Source organism: Hypanus sabinus, chromosome 6, assembly GCF_030144855.1.
Source record: "Hypanus sabinus isolate sHypSab1 chromosome 6, sHypSab1.hap1, whole genome shotgun sequence".
Classification (NCBI taxonomy): Eukaryota; Metazoa; Chordata; class Chondrichthyes; order Myliobatiformes; family Dasyatidae; genus Hypanus; species Hypanus sabinus.
The window spans coordinates 3,234,753-3,253,401 of record NC_082711.1 but is presented as its reverse complement, the minus strand read 5'-3'; the positions used below and the strand labels follow the sequence as shown (position 1 = coordinate 3,253,401).

Genomic DNA, 18,649 nt, shown 5'->3' with positions numbered 1-18,649 from the left:
ATTCTATCTCCTTTACCATAGCATTGGAGAGGGATAGGAACAGACAAGTTAGGAAAGCATTTAATTGGAGTAAGAGGGGAATATGAAGCTATCAGGCAGGAACTTGGAAGTACAAATTGGGAACAGATGCTCTCAGGGAAATGTACAGCAGAAATGTGGCAAATGTTCAAGGGATATTTGCGTGTTGTTCTGCATAGATACGTTCCACTGAGACAGGGAAAGGATGGTAGGGTACAGGAAACATGGTGTACAAAAGCTATTGAAAATTTAGTCAAGGAGAAAAGAAGAGCTTGCAAAAGGTTCAAAAAACTAGGTAATGGTAGAGATTTAGAAGATGATAAGGGTAGCAGGAAGCAGTTTAAGAATGAAATTAGGAAAGTCAGAAGGGGCCATGAGAAGGCCTTGGTGAGCAGGATTAAGGAAAAGCCCAAGGCATTCTACAAGTATGTGAAGAGCAAGAGGATAAGACGTAGGAGAGTAGGACCAATCAAGTGTGACAGTGGAAAAATGTGTATGGAACCAGAGAAGAGAGCAAAAGTACTTAATGAATACTTTCCTTCAATATTCACTATGAAAAGGACCATGGCGATTGTAGGGATGACTTACAGTGGATTGAAATGCTGGAGCATATAGATATTAAGAAAGAGGATGTGAAGTTTTTGGAAAGCATCAAGTCGGATAAGTCTCCAGAACCGGATAAAATGTACCCCAGGCTGCTGTGGAAGGTGAGAGAGGAGATTGCTGAGCCTCTGGCGATGATCTTTGCATCATCAATGGGGATGGGAGAGGTTCCGGAGGATTGTAGATGCTGTTCCCTTATTCAAGAAAGGGAGTAGAGATAGCCCAGGAAATTATAGACCAGTGAGTCTTACTTCAGTGGTTGGTAAGTTGATGGAGAAGATCCTGCGAGGTAGCATTTATGAACATTTGGAGAGGCATAATATGATTAGGACTAGTTGGCATTGCTTTGTCAAAGGCAGGTCGTGCCTTACGAGCCTGATTGAATTTTTTGAGGATGTGACTAAACACATTGATGAAGGTAGAGCAGTAGATGTAACGTATATGAATTTCAGCAAGGCATTTGATAAGGTACCCCATGCAAGGCTTATTGAGAAAGTAAGGAGGCATGGGATCCAAGGGGACATTGCTTTGTGGATCCAGAACTGGCTTGCCCACAGAAGGCAAAGAGTGGTTGTAGACGGGTCATATTCTGCATGGACGTCAGTCACCAGTGGAGTGCCTCAGGGATCTGTTCTGGGACCCTTACTCTTCGTGATTTTTATAAATGACCTGGATGAGGAAGTGGAGGGATGGATTAGTAAGTTTGCTGATGACACAAAGGTTGGAGATGTTGTGGATAGTGTGGAGGGCTGTCAGAGGTTACAGCAGGACATTGATAGGATGTAAAACTGGGCAGAAAAGTGGCAGATGGAGTTCAACCCAGATAAGAGTGTGGTGGTTCATTTTGGTAGGTCAAATATGATAGTTGAATATAGTATTAATGGTAAGACTCTTGGCAGTGTGGAGGATCAGAGGGATTTTGGTGTCCAAGTCCCTAGGACACTCAAAGCAGCTGCGCAAGTTGACTGTGTGGTTAAGAAGGCACATGATGCATTGGCCTTCATCAACCATGGGACTGAGTTTAGGAGCTGAGAGGCAAAGTTACAGCCATTTCAGACCCTGGTCAGACCCACCTTGGAGTACTGTGCTCAGTTCTGGTTGCCTCACTGCAGAAAGAACATGGAAACTATAGAAAGGGTGCAGAGGAGATTTTCAAGGTTTGCAGCTTGAGTGAACTCAGCCTTTTCTCCTTGGAGCAATGGAGGATGAGAGATGTATGAGATGATGAGAGGCATTGATTGTGTGGATAGTCAGAGGCTTTTCCCCAGGGCTGAAATGGCTGCCACAAGAGAGGGCACAGTTTTAAGGTGCTTGGAAGTAGGTACAGAGGAGATTTCAGGGGTAAATTTTTTACTCAGAGAGAGGTGAGTGCATGGAATGGGCTGCCCACAACGGTGTGGGAGGCGGATTAACAGGTTCTTTTAAGAGTCTCCTGGATAGGTACATGGAACTTAGAGAAATGGAGGGCTGTGGGTAACCTTTGGCAATTTCTAAAGTAAGTAGGTGTTCGGCACAGCATTATGGGCCGAAGGGCCTGTTTTGTGGTGCAGGTTTTCTCTGTTTCTACTTCCTATACCTAATAAAGTGGCCACTGAGTGTATGTTCATGGTCTCCTGCTGCTGTCTCCCATCCACGTAAAGGTTTGACCTGTTGTGCATTCAGAGATACTCTTCTGCACACCACTGTTGTTATGCTGGGTTATTTGAGTTACTGTTACCTTTCTGTCAGCTTGAACCAGTCTGACTACTCTCCTCTGACTTCCATTTTTACCAGCAGAACCACCACTCACTGGATGTTTTCATCTTTACTCCATTCTTTGTAAGCTCTAGAGCAGGGGTTCCCAACCCATTTCAAGTCATGCCCCAACAGCTTTAAGCAAGAGGTCCATGGACCCCAGGTTGGGGCCAGTGTCTATGAAAATCCCAGGAGATCAGCAGTTTCTGATCAAACCACCCTGTCTGGCTACAAGAATCGCTCCACAGTCAATCACAAACAAGCAAAAATCTGCAGATGCTGGAAATCTGAGCAACACACACAAAATGCTGGAGGAACTCAGCAGGCCAGCAGCATCCGTGGGAAAGAATAGAGTCAACATTTTGGGCTGAGACCCTTCGTCAGGAAGATGAGGAGTTGGGGGGAGGGGAGAAGTAAAGAGCTGGGAATTCGATTGGTGGAAGAGATACGGGGCTGGGGAAGGGAAAGTCTGATCGGAGAGGACAGAAGGCCATGGAAGAAAGAAAAGGGGGGGAGGGGCGACAGGGGAAGCGATGGGCAGACAAGGTGATATGATGAGAGAGGGAAAAGGGAATGGAAAATGGTCAGGGGAGGAGGGGCATTACCAGAAGTTATAGAAATCGATGTTCATGCCATCCGGCTGGAGGCTACCCAGATGGAATATAAGGTGTTGCTCCTCCAACCTGGGTGTGGCCTCATCATGACAGTAGAGGTGGCCGTGGACTGACGTGTCGGAATGGGAAGTGGAATTACAGGAGATGACCCCCAACAGACTCACAGGTGAAGTGTCACCTCACCAGGAAGGACTGCCCGGATACACCAGATGATTCCACAGTCAAAGTCACTTCAATCACATTTTTCCCCATCCTGAACAGCAGCAACTGAACCTTTTGACCATGTCTGCATGCTGCACTGCATTGAGCTGCTGCCACATGATTGGCTGTTTAGATATTTGCATTAACGAGCAGCTGTACAAGTCTACACAATAAAGTGGCTGCTGACCCAATGAACAGTAGGGTGTAACCCGATGGATTGCATCACCACCTGGTATCGAGGCTCCAATGCACAGGATCGCAAGAGACCGCAGAGGGCTGCGGATGCAGCCAGCCCTTCACAGGCGCAACCTGACTAGGATTGTTAAGTCTGGACATGTCGCAGTGGTGCCAGAAGCAGGGTAACACTTGTGGGCGGCCTCCAGTAAGTCCTCGGGCTGAGCTGGTCGTACGTCACTGTATGTTTCCATGTTTCAACGTACATGTGACAAATAAAGCTGATAAAGTATCCCTTCATCTTCAAGAGGCAATGCCTCAGGAAGGCAGCGTCCATCAAAAAGGACCCTCACCATCCAGGGCATGCCCTCTTTTCCTGAAAACCATCGACAATCTGTCTGAAGACCTACACTCATCGATTCAGAAACTGCTTGTTCCCCTTTGCCATTAGATTCCTCAACAGTCCATGCACACCCCTTGTTGTTTTGCACTAAAATTACAGGGATTTTATGCTTTTGCTCTGGACAGCTGCCACAAAACAAGTCATGCCATTTAATTCAATGGTAATAACTGTAATTTGATTCTTACCATCTTACCTCAACATCACACACAGACCTTCCTGTCAGTCACTTCCTGCAAGAATGAACAGAAGCTTGAGGAACACCACCTCTGACTTTGCCTGGACACGCTGCAACCTGCAGGATTTATTTGCAAATTCTCCAACTTTAAGTAAATTCCTTTTTGTGTCAGAACTGGCAGTTTGTGTGCTCAGTCACTCATCCATTGCTTTGGCCCAGTTTTCCTTTCTGCCTGAACTGGAGGCTTGAAGAGAGTCCAACATTGAGTATAGGAGTTGAGATGTTGTGTTATTGAATAAGACTTTGATGTGGTCTAATTTGGAGAATTGTGTTCAGTTCTGGTCACCCAGCTGCAGGAAAGATATCAATATGACTGAAAAAGTGCAAAGAAAATTTACGAGGATGTTGCAAGGACTTGAGGACCAGAGTTATAGAGAAAAGTTGAATTTTAGGACTCTGTTCCCTGGAGTGCAAAAGGAAGAGGTATACAAAATTATGCAACACACTCAAAATGCTGGAGGAACTCAGCAGGCCAGATGGCATCTATGAAAAAGAGTACAGTCAATGTTTCAGGCTGAGACCCTTCAGCAGGATAAAGAAAATTATTCTTCACTCTGGATACACCTCCATCTGCCAGCAGGAAAGCCTGAAAGCTCCCCATGTAAAAAAAAAACAGCATTCCACACCATAGGTTCTGGATCTTTTCAGTGATTTCAAGTTACCTGGCCCCCATCATCTTACTTTCACTCTGGATGTCCAGTCCCCATATACCTCCATCCCCTACCAGGAAGGTCTCACAGCTTTCTGTTTCAAATAAAGTTCCTCCAGCATTTTGTATGTGTTGCTTGGATTTGTGGCATCTGTAGATTTGCTCATTTGTGATATAAAATTATGAGTTGTATTGACAGGATAAATGCAAGCAAAGTTTTTCCACTGAGGTTAGGTGAGGTGAGAACGAGAGGTTAAGGGTGATAGGTGAAATATTTAAGGGGAACTTCTTCACTCGGTGAGAGCATGGAACAAGCTGCCAAAAGAAGTGGTGAAGGCATGCTTGATTTCATCATTTAAGAGAAATGTGGACAGGTACATAGATGGGAAGATTATGGTGGGCTATGGTCCATATGCAGATCAGTAGGACTAAGCAGATCAATGGTTCATTATGGTTCTAGATGGACTGACCAGGCTGTATCTGAGACATTGGATAGGCTGCAGATGGTTTTCCCAGGAACAAAGGAGGCCAAGAAGATGACCTGAGAGAGTTTTATAACATCATGAGATACAGGGGATGGTCACTGCCCAAGGCTGAGGAGTCTAGAACTAGTGTGTGTAGGTTTAAGCTGAGAGGAGGAGATTTAAAGGAGACCCAAGAAGCAAATATTTCACTAAGTTATTGGAATGAGTTGCCAAAGGGATCTACAGAGATGGATATGATCATAATATTTAAAAGACATTTTAGGAAGCTAAATGGCAAGGATCACTGGATCATTGGGGCAGGTGTGACCTGTACAAAAATGACGGGTTACACTTGAATCCTAGGGGGACCAATATCCTGGCGGTGAGGTTTGCTAAGACTTTTGGGGAGAGTTTAAATTAGAATTGCTGGAGGGTGGGAACAAAACTGAAGAGACTGGGGAAGAGGCGATTGGCTCACAAATAGAGAAAGCTTGTAGACGGTGCAAGAGGGAGGATAGGCAGGTGATAGAGAAGGGACGAGTTCAGACCGATGGTTTGAGATGTCTCTATTTTAATGCAGGGAGTATCATGAACAAAGCGGGTGAGCTTACTGCATGGATCAGTACTTGGAACTATGATGTTGAAGCCATTATAGAGTCTTCAATGGCTCAGGGACAGGAATGGTTACTTCGGCTTCCAGGCTTTAAATGTTTCAGAAAGGACATGAGGGAGGCAAAAGAGTGTGGCACTACTGAACAGAGATATCGTCATGGCTGCAGAAAAGGAGTAAGTCATGGAGGGATTGTCTACTGAGTCTCTGTAGGTGGAAGTTTGGAACAGGTCAATAACTCCACTGGGTGTTTATTATATCGTAACAGGGACATCAAGACAGATTCTGGAATGGTGTAATAATAACAGAGTTGTCGTGGTAGGAGATTTTAATTTCCCAAATATAGATTTACATTCTCCCTAGAGTGAGTTGTATAAATGAGTTTGTTAGGTGTGTTCAGGAAGGTTTCCTGACACAATATGTGGATAAGCCTACAAGAGGAGAGGCTGTACTTGATCTGGTATTGGGAAATGAACCTGGTCAGGTGTCAGATCTCTCAGTCGGAGAGCATATTGGAGATAGTAATCACAGTTCTATCTCCTTTACCATAGCATTGGAGAGCAATAGAAACAGACAAGATAGGAAAGCGTCTAATTGGAGTAAGGGGAAATACAAGGGTATCAGGCAAGAACTTGGAAGTATAAATTGGGAACAGATGCTCTCAAGGAAACGTATGGAAGAAATGTGGCCAATGTTCAAGGGATATTTGCTTGGAGTTCTGCATAGGTAGGTTCCAATGAGACAGGGAAAGGATGGTAGGGTACAGGAACTGTGGTGTACAAAGGCTGTTGTAAATCTAGTCAAGAAGAAAAGCTTACAAAAGGTTCAAAAAACTTGATAATGATAGAGATCCAGAAGATTATAAGGTTAGCATGAAGGAGCTTAAGAAAGAAGTTAGGAGAGCCAGAAGGGGCCATGAGAAGGCCTTGGTGGACAGGATTACGGAAAACCCCAAGGCATTCTACAAATATGTGAAGACAAAGAGGATAAGACGTGAGAGAATAGGACCAATCAAGTGTGACAGTGGAAAAGTGTGGATGGTACGGAGGAGATAGCAGGGATACTAAATGAATACTTTGCTTCAGTATTCACTACGGAAAAGGGTCTTGGTAATTGTAGGGATGACTTACAGCCAATTGAAAAGCTTGAGCATATAGACATTAACAAAGACGATATGTTAGAGCTTTTGGAAAGCATCAAGTTAAATAAATCTCCAGGACCAGATGAGATGTACCCCAGGCTACTGTGAGAGGCGAGGGAGAAGATTGCTGAGCCTCTGGCAAAGAGCTTTGCATCATCAGTGGGGATGGGAGAGGTTCCGGAGGATTGGAGGGTTGCAAATGTTGTTTCCTTATTCAAGAAAGGGAGTAGAGATAGTCCAGGAAATTATAGACCAGTGAGTCTTACTTCAGTGGTTGGTAAGTTGATGGAGAAGGTCCTGAGAGGCAGGATTTATGAACATTTTGAGAGGTATAATATAATTAGGAATAGTCAGCATGGCTTTGTCAAGGGCAGATCGGGCCTTATGAGCCTGATTGAATTTTTTGAGGATGTAACTAAACACATTGATGAAGGTAGAACAGTAGATGTAGTGTCTATGGATTTCAGCAAGGCATTTGATAAGGTACCCCATGCAAGGCTTATTGAGAAAGTAAGGAGGCATGGGATCCAAGGGGACCTTTCTTTGTGGATCCAGAACTGGCTTGCCCACAAAAGGCAAAAGGTGGTTGTAAACAGGTCATATTCTGCATGGAGGTCGGTGACCAGTGGTCTACCTCAGGGATCTGTTCTGGCACCCCTTCTCTTTGTGATTTTTATAAATGTCTTGGATGAGGAAGTGGAGGGATGGGTTAGTAAATTTGCTGATGACTCAAAGGTTAGGCAAGTTGTGCATAGTGTGGAGGGCGGTCAGAGTTTATAGTGGGACACTGATAGACTGCAAAACCGGGCTGAGAAGTGGCAGATGGAGTTCAACCCAGATAAGTGTGAAGTGGTTCATGTTGGTAGGTCAAATATGATGGCAGAATATAGTATTAATGGTAAGACTCTTGGCAGTGTAGAGGATCAGAGGGATTTTGGGGTCTGAGTCCATAGGACGCTCAAAGCAGCTGCGCAGGTTGACAGTGTGGTTAAGAAGGCATACAGTGCTTGGGCCTTCATTAATCATGGGATTGACTTTAGGAGCAAAGAGGTAATGTTGTAGCTATATAGGATCCTGGTGACCCCACTTGGAGTACTGTGCTCAGTTCTGGTTGCCTCACTACAGGAAGGATGTGGAAACTATACAAAGGGTGTACAGGAAATTTACAAGGTTGTTGCTAGGATTGGGGAGCATGCCTAATGAGAATAGATTGAGAGAACTTGGCCTTTTCTCTTTGGAGCAATGGAAGATGAGAGGTGACCTGATAGAGGAGTACAAGATGATGAGAGGCATTAATCGTGTGGATAGTCAGAGGCTTTTTCCCAGGGCTGAAATGGCTAGCTCGAGAGGGCACAGGTTTAAGGTGCGGGAAGTCGGTACAGAGGAGATGTCAGGGGTAAGTTTTTAATGCAGAGAGTGGTGAGTGTGTGGAATGGGCTGCAGGCGACGGTGGTGGAGGCGGATATGATAGGGTCTTTTAAAAGACTGCTGGATAGGTATATGGAGCTTCTAAAAGCAGAGGGCTATGGGTAACCCTAGGTAATTTCTAAGGTAAGAGCACGTTTGGCACAGCTTTGTGGGCCGAAGGACCTGTATTGTACTGTAGGTTTTCTCTGTTTCTGTGTTTCTATCTGTTCAGAGGGATGTGCAATAAACACAGGCAGCTGAAATGAGCTCAGGTAGGTACCTGGCCAGCACACACAGGTTGGACCAAGGTCAGATTGTATTGGTACAGTCTGCCCTGCTCAACATTTTATACAGCCCTGAATTTTGCAACTTTGACATTACTTTGTGTTCTCACCAATTCCACTGATTAACCCATGAATTAGACAACTTCACCAGCAGCTGAAGCTTTCACAACTCTGGCCTGACTCTCCAGAGGCATGACCCTGCCCTCTGCACCCTTTCCCACTCTCTCTGCTACTTCAAAACAACTGGATTTTCTATCTTCCTGGTTCTGACCGAGCTTGTTCGACATGAAATGCCACTGTATCTCTCTCAACAGATGTTGTCTGTCCAGTTAGATGTTTGAGCAGTTTCTTATTTTATCTCCTCAGCACAGTTTTTCATCCGTTGCAAAATTACCCCGGGAAAAGATGCTGGTGTTGGTTTGCCTCTCAGTCCAATAAATCTGGAGGACTTTAAGTAGACCATCAGACATTGGAGCAGACTTAAACCATTCAGCCCACGGAGTCTGATCATGGCTGACCTTTACAAACTTATTTTCCCACCTTTTGCCTGGAACCCTTACCAATCAAGAACCTATAAAACTCTGCCTTAAGTATGCCCAATAACTTATACTCCACAGCCATCAATGGCAACAAATTCAACAGATTCACCACCCTCTGGCTAATGAAATTCCTCCTCATCTCTCTTCTAAAATGATGCCACTTTATGCTCAGGATGTGCCCCTGAATCCTAGACTCACCAGCTGATGGAAACATCTTCTCCACATTCACTCTATTCAGGACTTTCAGTCTCTGGTAGGGTTTCATGAGGCTCACTGCTTTATCCTTCTGGATGGTGCCAGCTGTCCAGGGCTTCCTGCAGCCCAGTCCAGGCCTGACAAACTCATTTCCCCCTTGGCAGTGCTGAATTCATCACTCAGTTCTACATTCACAACATACGGGGTCGTCCAAGTTTGCTGGGGTCTTGCTAGGATTTTTTAGTGTTCCTAGTGCAGGGGCTTTGCCGTTGTGCATAGTAGGTGCAACCATCTCTTCAAAGTGGCATCACAGTTAGAGAGGGCCACAGAGAAAGCTTTCGGCTCACTGACCTTCAGAAATCTTAGTACTGAGTGCAGGAGTTGCGATGTAATTTTGAAGCTGTCTAAGACATTGCTGTGGCCTAATTTGGAGTTTTTGTCACCCCTGTACAGGAAAGGTATCAATAAGATTGAAACAGTGCAGAGAAAATTTACAAGAATGTTGGGCCTTGAGTTAAAGGAAATGGTTGAATAAATACGGGGTTTATTCCCTGGAGCATAGAAGAATGAGGGGAGATTTGACAGAGAAGTACAAAATTGTGAGTGGTAAATGAAGGCAGGCTTTTGCCACTGAGGTTGGATGAGACAAGAACTAGATGTCATAAGAACATAAGAAATAAGAGCAGGAGTAGGCCATCTGGCCCACCGAGCCTGCCCTGCCATTCAGTAAAATCATGGCTGATCTGTCCGTAAACTCAGCTCCATCTACCTGCCTTTTCCCTATAACCCTTAATTACCTTATTATGTTAAAAACCTATTTAACTGTTTCTTAAATATATTTAGTGAAGAAGCCTCAACTGCTTCCTTGGGCAGAGAATTCTACAGATTCACCACTCTCTGGGAAAAACTGTTTCTCCTCATTTCCGTCCTAAATCTTCTCCCCTGAATCTTGAGGCCATGTCCCCTAGTTCGAGTCTCACCGACCAATGAAAACAACTTTCCTACTTCTATCTTAGCTAGCCCTTTCAAAATTTTGTATGTTTCTATAAGATCCCCTCTCGTTCTTCTAGGTTAAAGGTAACAGGTGAGATGGTTGAGGGGAACATGAGGGAGAACTTCACTCATAGAGAGGTGTGAGTGTGGAAGGAGCTGGCAGCTGAAGCGATGGATGCAGATTTGAATGTAACATTGAAGAGAAGTTTGGATAAATACACAGAAAGGAGAAGTATGGAGGGCTATACCTCAAGTGCAGGTTAATGGGACTAAACAAAACAACAGGTTGGTATGGACTAGATGGGCCGAAGAGCTTGTTTGTGTATCTGTTATTGAACCATCAGTTGGCACCTGTAAGTCTAACGGAGATACAGTCTGTGCAGTAATGTCCTCTTGTGACCCAAGACCTCCACCTAAACCTCTGCCGATCTCAGTTTCATCAGTGTAACTGCAGTGGCTGCACACGTCAGCCGTATGTTCAGGGCAGCACAGTGGAGTAGTGGGTACTGCTGCTGCCTCACCACCCACCCCCAGGGCTCCGTCCTGACCTCAGAAACTGTCTGTGCGGAGTTTGCACACTCTCACTGACCACATTCACGGGAAAGAATGGTATCAAACAGTAGAAAGATGTGACATAGGATCGGAAGACGTTGAGTCCTTGTGGGTTGAGTGAAGAAACTGCAAGGGTAAGAGGATGTTGATGGCAGTTACATACAGGCCTCCCAACAGTAACTGGGATGGGGACCACAGAATACAACAGGAAATAGAAAAGCATGTCAAAAGGGCAAGGCTATGATAGTCATAGGAGATTTTAACATGCAGGTCACTTGGGGAATCAGGCTGGAAATGTGGAATGCCTATGAGACAGCCTTTTAGTGCAGCTTAAGTTGTGAGTCTATTTGGCTGTACCGGGTTGGGTGTTACTTGATAAACCGGAGCAGACTGGGAAGCTTAAGGTAAAAGAACCATTAGGCAGCAATGATCACAATATAGTTGTGTTCAACTTGAAATTTGATAGGGAGAAAGTTACATCTGATGTAGCAGTATTTCAGTGGAGTAAGGGAAATTGCAGTGGTATGAGAGAGGAGTTGCCCCAAGGAAATTGGAAGGAGATGCTGGCAAGGATGACGGCGAAACAGCAATGGCGTGAGTTTCTGGAAAAAGTGAGGAAGGTGCAGTATAGATGTGTTCCAGGAGCCCCTCAGGGCTGTGTACTGAGTCCCCTCCTTTACTCTCTGTAGACCCATGACTGTATCGCCACCCCCAGCTCCAATCTGCTAATTAAATTTGCCGATGACACTACGTTCATTGGCTTTATCTCAAACAATAATGAGGTGGCCTACAGGGAAAAAGCCATCTCTCTGACACAGTGGTGTCAAGAAAACAATCTCCCTTCAATGTCACAAAAACAAAGGAGCTGGTTGTGGATCGGATGTGTGGTGAAAAAAGACACAACAGATAGACGAAGAAGTTTGGCATGAGTCCCCAAATCCTAAGGAACATGTTGAAAGTACTGGATAGGATGGATGTGGAGAGGATGTTTCCTATGGTGGAGGTATTCAGAACTAAAAGTCACAGCTCAAAGTTGAGGGGTGACCCTTTAGAACAGAGGTAAGCAGGAAATGTTTTAGCCAGAGAGTAGTGAATCTGTGGAATGCTCTGCCACAGACTGCAGTGGAGGCCAAGTCCATGCGTATATTTAAGGTAAAAGTTAATCATTTCCGGATCGGTCAGTGTGTCAAAAGATATAGTGAGAAGGCAGATGTATGGGGTTGAATGGGATCCAGGATCAGCCACGGTGGAATGCTGGAGCAGAGTCGATGGGCTGAATGGCTTAATTCTACTCCAATATCTTATGGTCTTCACTATCTACACCTCGGACTTCAACTACTGCACAGAGTCTTGCCATCTTCAGAAGTTTTCTGAGGACTCTGCCATAGTTGGATGCATCAGCAAAGGAGATGAGGGTGAGTACAGGACTACGGTGGGAAACTTTGTCACATGGTGTGAGCAGAATCATCTGCAGCTTAATGTGAAAAAGACTAAGGAGCTGGTGGTGGACCTGAGGAGGGCTAAGGCACCGGTGACTCCTGTTTCCATCAAAGGGGTCAGTGTGGACATGGTGGAGGATTACAAATACCTGGGGATATGAAATGACAGTAAACTGGACTGGTCAAAGAACACTGAGGCTGTCTACAAGAAGGGTTAGAGCTGTCTCTATTTCCTGAGGAGACTGAGGTCCCTTAATATCTGTCGGACTATACTGAGGATGTTCTAGGAGGCTGTGGTGGCCAGTGCTATCATGTTTGCTGTTGTGTGCTGGGGCAGCAGGCTGAGGGTAGCAGACACCAACAGAATCAACAAACTCATTCGTAAGGCCAGTGATGTTGTGGGGGTGGAACTGGACTCTCTGACGATAGTTACTGAAAAGAGGATGCTGTCCAAGTTGCATGTTATCTTGCACAATGTTTCCCATCCACTCCATAATGTACTGGTTAGGCACAGGAGTATGTTCAGCCAGAGACTCATTCCACCGAGATGCAACACTGAGCGTCATAGGAAGTCATTCCTGCCTGTGGCCATCAAACTTTACAACTCCTCCCTCGGAGTGTCAGACACGCTGAGCCAATAGACTGGTCCTGGACTTATTTCCACTTGGAATCATTTACTTATTATTATTTAATTATTTGTGGTTTTATATTGCTATATTTCTACACTATTCTTGGTTGGTGCGACTGTAATGAAGCCCAATTTCCCTCGGGATCAATAAAGTATATCTGTCTGTCTGTCTTAATTCTGTAATCTATCATGTTACCCATTTCAGCCCTGGGGAAAAGCCTCTGACTATCCACATGATCAATGCCTCCTATCATCTTTTACACCTCTATCAGGTCACCTCTCATCCTCCGCCACTCCAAGGAGAAAAGGCCGAGTTTACTCAACCTGTTTTCATAAGGCATGCTCCCAGTCCAGGCAACATCCTTGTAAATCTGCTTTGCACCTTTTCTATAATTTCCACATCCTTCATGTAGTGAGGTGCCCAGAGCTGAGCGCAGTTCCCAAGTGGGGTCTGACCAGGGACCAATACATCTGTAACATTACCTCTCAGCTCTTGAACTCAATCCCATGGTTGATGAAGGCCAACACAATATAGCCTTCTTAACCACACAGTCAACCTGTGCAGCAGCTTTGAGTATCCTATGGACTTGGACTCCAAGATCTCTCTGATCCTCCACACTGCCAAGAGTCTTACCAATACTATATTCTGCCATCATATTTGACCTACTTACTGAACCATTTCACACTTATCTGGGTTGAACTGCCTCTACTTAGCCCAGTTTTGCATCCTATTGATGTCCCGCTGTAACCTCTGACAGCCCTCCACACTATCAATAACACCCCCAAGCTATGTATCATCAGCAAATATACTAACCCATCCCTCCACTTCCTCATCAGGGTCATTTATAAAAATCACGAAGAGTAGGGATCTGTTCTGGGACCCTTGAGGCACACCACTGGTCACCATGCAGAATATGACCCGTCTACAACCACTCTCTGCTTTCTGTGGGCATGCTAATTCTAGATCCACAAAGCAATGTCCCCTTGGATTCCATGCCTCCCTACTTTCTCAATAAGCCTTGCATGGGGTACCTTATCAAATGCCTTGCTGAAATCCATAGACACTACATCTACTGCTCTTCCTTCATCAGTGTGTTTAGTCACATCCTCAAAAAATTCAACCAGGCTCGTAAGGCATGACCTGCCCTTTACAAAGCCATGCTGACTATTCCTAATCATGTTATGCCTGTCCAAATATTCATAAATCCTGCCTCTCGGGATCTTTTCCATCAATTTACCAACCAATGAAGTAAGACTTACTGATCTATAATTTCTTGGGCTATCTCTACTCCCTTTCTTGAATAAGGAAACAAAATCTGCAACCCTCCAATCCTCCGGAACCTCTCCCGTTCTCATTGATGATGCAAAGATCATCACCAGAGGCTCAGCAATCTCCTCCGTCACCTCCCACAGTAGCCAGGGGTACATCCGTACGGTCCCGGTGACTTACCCAACTTGATGCTTCCCAAAAGCTCCAGCACATCCTCTTTCTCTCTTTAATACCAGAGAGGATGCATTTAAGGTGAGGGGTAATTTCACAGGAAATGTGAGGGGCAAGTTTTTTTCTTATACAGAGACTGGTGGGTGTTTGGAGTGCACTACCTGGGGTGGCAATTGAGAAGATGCATTAGGGACTTTGAAGAGATGTTTAGATGCACACGAAGAAAAGAGCATCCAGCATCAGGGATCCCCACCACCCAGGACATTCATGAAGAGATGCACATGAATGTGTGGAGAATGGAGATTATTGATATTGTGTAGGCAGAAGAGATTAGTTTAGTTGGCCATTTGATTACTAATTTAATTGGGTTGGCACAATGTTGTGAACCAAGAGGGCTGTTCCTGTGCCATACTGGTCTATTTCTATATTCAATGTACCCAGCTACAATGACAAGCTTGTCTTAAAATCATCGTGGCAACTCCAGTGACCCAGGTTCAATTCCCACTGCTGTCTGTAAAGAGTTTGCATGTTCTTCCCGTGATTGTGAGGGTTTCCTCCAGGTGCTCTGGATTCCTCCCACATTCCGAGACCTACAGGTTCGGGTTGGTGTGTTGTGGGCATGCTATGTTGGCACAGGGAGTGTGGCAACCTTTGCAGGTTGCCTCTTTAGCACAAGGCCAATCTAATCCATCCCTCCCACATGATGCTCGATTTTTCTTTCATCCATGTGACTAAGTCTCTTAAATTTCCGAATGTATTTGCCTCTCCCAGCACCCCTGGCAGAGTGTTCCATGCCCTTATCAGTCTCAGTTGTAAAAAACACACCTCTGACATCCCCCGTCTACCCTCCTGTATTTGCCATTTCCGCTGGCTGGACTCGGACGGTTTCCACAAAGGAGTCTGAGGGTGACATTTTTGAGTTGCAAAACCGTGAGGGGCAGACCCAGGGTAGAGGCTCTATTATTATTATTATCACTAGTTTATTGTTTTTCTTGTATGTTATGTACTGCATTGAATTGCTGCTGCTATCACTACGCATGACGATGAAAATTAACCTAATTCCAATAAAAGTGAAATGGAAAAGATTTACAAAGGAGGCTCACCAGAGAGCGCATCTGTGGAACGTGCAATCACATTTTAAATAAACCGACTGGTTCGCGGACAGGAAAGCGCGGACATGAGCGGGTAAATGGGACTAGTCCAGGTAGGCGCCTTGGTTGGCAGAGACAGGTCGGGCCGAAAGGCCTGTTTCCATATTATGATTCGACGGCCTCGCTCTCCGAGGAAGCGCTGAAACAGGAGAGGCGAGGAGTCGAGTCCCGAGACCGGAGGGACCCCGCTACCGGCAACCCCACCGCCCGCGACCTACCGGCTCCAGGACCCTGGCGATCACCTGTACTTTTGACGGACAGCGCACTTCCGTAGAGCTGAGCCGCCCAGACAGCTTCTCCACCCCAACCACCAGGCCCGCACTCACCTGGATCCCGGCGAGCTTCTACTCAGGCCGATCGGGCGCAGTGCTGACCCTCCCCCAGGACAGCCGGACCAGCTCGGGCCACACAGTGCTGGAAATCTGCTCACCGGAGCCGGGAAGAGGTCGCACATCCGGCGAGAGCCGCGCCTGGGGAGGGTGTGGTAAGAGGAGCTCCATCGGAGCGGAGTTCGGCTCCGCCTCCGGCCTCTCCCAGCACCAACACCTCCTCCCTGGCGTCCCGCGGCAGCTTCGTGAAACTTTTCCCAACTTTCTCGCAAGTTGATCCATGGGGGAACGGGGGACAGGCGGGTCCTGGGCCCAGTCTCGGCCTCTTGGACAATGACCCCCCGCCCGGCCTTCACCTGAGACTTCACTGTAACTGCTGCCGGCTGCCTCCCCCCACCCCAGTCTGTATTCTGACTGTTTCACCACGGAAGTTTTCACGTTGCCCTCAGTCGGGAAGTGAGAGGTGGCGAGCGTGGCAGCATCCACTAAACGGGGTGTGCTGAATGCTCTATTACTGTGCGGCAGAGCAGCCAGCGTCTTGCAGAAAGACCACTCGGTCAAAGTAAATGTATTACAAACGTACGGGTGTCATCAGAAACAAACCGAGAATTCTTTTCTTGCCAGCATACTCAATAAATCCATAAGAGAGTAAGACATAAGATATAGGAGCAGAATTAGGCCATCGAGTCCGCTGGATAAGGTGGATATGGAGAGAATGTTTCCTCTGGTGGGGGTATCCAGAAATAGAGGGCACAACCTGCAAATTTAGGGGCTGCCCTGCAGAACAGAAGTAAGGAGGATTTTTTTTAGCCAAAGATCGTGAATCTGTGAAATGATCTGCCACAGACTACGGTGGAGGCAAATCTGTGAGTATATTCAAAGTGGAAGTTGATACATTCCTGATTAGTTGGGGCATCAAGGAATATGGTGAAAGGGCAGGAGTATGGGGTCGGGGATCAGCCATGATGAAATGGTGTAGCGGACTTGATGGGCCGAATAACCTACTTCTGTTTCTATGTCTTATGGTCTGAACCTTTCACCTTTCGATAGGTTTCAATGAGGTCACCCCTCATTCTTCTGAATTCCAGTGAATACAGCTCCAGAGCCAACAAATGCTCTTCATATGAGAAGCTGTTTAATCCTGGAATCATTTTCGTGTACCTCCTTTAAACCCTCTCCAGTTTCAGCACCTGCTTTCTAGATAGAGGCCCCAACCTGCTCACCATATTCCAAGAGAGTCCTCAACGGTCCTTTATAAAGTGTGAACATTACATCCTTAATAGAATCAATAATTCTATTTGATTAAATGAAAGACATTACCAACCTGGGTGTTCAACCAGTATGCAAAGCAACGAACTGTGAAGTACAAAAAGAAATAATTAATAATAATAAATAAGGCAATAAATATTGACAACATGAGATGAAGAGTCCTTGAATGTTTGCCCATAAGTTCAGGTGAGTGAAGTCCTCCCCTTTGGTTCGACAACCTGATGGTTAAAGGGTAATAAATGTTCCTGAATCTGTTGGTGTGGGTCCTGAGGCTCCTGTACTTTCCTGTTGGCAGCAGTGAGAAGAGAGCATGTCCTGGGTGGTGGGGATCCCTGATGCTGGATACTGCTTTCCTGTAAAAATGCTCGTATCGATGCGCTGAGTAGTGGAGAGGGCTTTACCCATAATGGACTGGTCCGCATCCACAATTTTGGAATGATTTCCTTTCAAGGGCATTGGTGTTTCTATTCCAGACTGATGCAGCCAGTCAACATGCTCTCCTCTACACATCTGTAGAAGTTCATCAAAGTTTTACATGGCATGCCAAATCTTTGCAAACTAATAAGTAATGGATTCTCTGTCCTGCTTTCTTCGTAATTCACTTGTGTGCTGGGCCAAGGACAGGTCTTGTGAAGTAATAACACCGTAGAAGTGATGACCCTCACAAAGACAGGAGGGGAGAAATCAGGAGTTGTAGATGGGGGAGGGGAGATGGGACAAGAATATCTCCATCAGAAGGTGATTCTGTTGAAATCTCCCAGAGGAGAGAGAATGCTGCTGAAGATTAAAGATAAAGGTTGCAAACAAGAGAAAATCTACAAAAGCTGGAAATCCAAGCAACACACATGAAAATATAGTCAACACTTCAGGCTGAGACTTCATCAGGACACTGATAGTTAGTGGGACAGATAGGAGGTTCTGTGGAAGAAATCGTGAATTCCGGATGGTCTGTTGCCTCCCTGGTGCCAGGGTCCGAGATATCTCAGATCGTGTTCTTAGTATTCTCAAGAGGGAGGGTGAGCAGCCGGATGTCGTGGTCCAGGTAGGGACCAATGACGTGGGTTGGAAGAGTGAGCAAGTCCTGAAAGGTGAGTTTAGGGAGCTAGGTGCCAAGTTAAAGGACAGGACCTCCAGGATAGCAATCTCAGGATTGCTACCAGTGCCACATGCAGGTGGGTTTAGAAATAGTAAGATAGTGCAGATCAACATGTGGCTGAAGACATGGCGCAGGAGGGAGGGCTTCAGATTTATCGATAATTGGGCAGTTTTCCAGGGAAGGTGGGACCTGTTCCAGCGGGACGGTTTACATCTGAACTGGAGGGGAACAAATATTCTTGCAGGTAGGTTTGCTAGAGAGGCTCCAGTGGATTTAAACTAAATATGAGGGGGGAGGGGAGCCAGAGTGTAGGAACAGATGTATGGGAGAAGGAAGAAAAAGAAGACAGTAAAGTTCTTTGTACTGGTAGAGATAAACAGAGAGGAAGAGGTGGAGAATTTCATAAATGCATTTATCTTAATGCTAGGAGCATTGTAAGAAAGGTGGATGAGCTTAGAGCATGGATTGATACCTGGAAAT

General features: G+C 45.7%; 1 protein-coding gene across 1 annotated transcript in view; it reads right to left on the bottom strand.

Annotated features, from left to right (window-relative positions):
- LOC132395241 (protein FAM83H-like) overlaps window positions 1-17,211 on the bottom strand; it is a 66,094-nt gene extending 48,883 nt beyond the window's left edge. Inside the window, exon 1 of the mRNA XM_059971555.1 lies at window positions 15,802-17,211. The gene's annotated coding sequence lies outside the window, so the exon portion shown is untranslated. The remainder of the gene's footprint in view (window positions 1-15,801) is intronic.
- Between the last annotated feature and the right edge of the window lie 1,438 nt (window positions 17,212-18,649).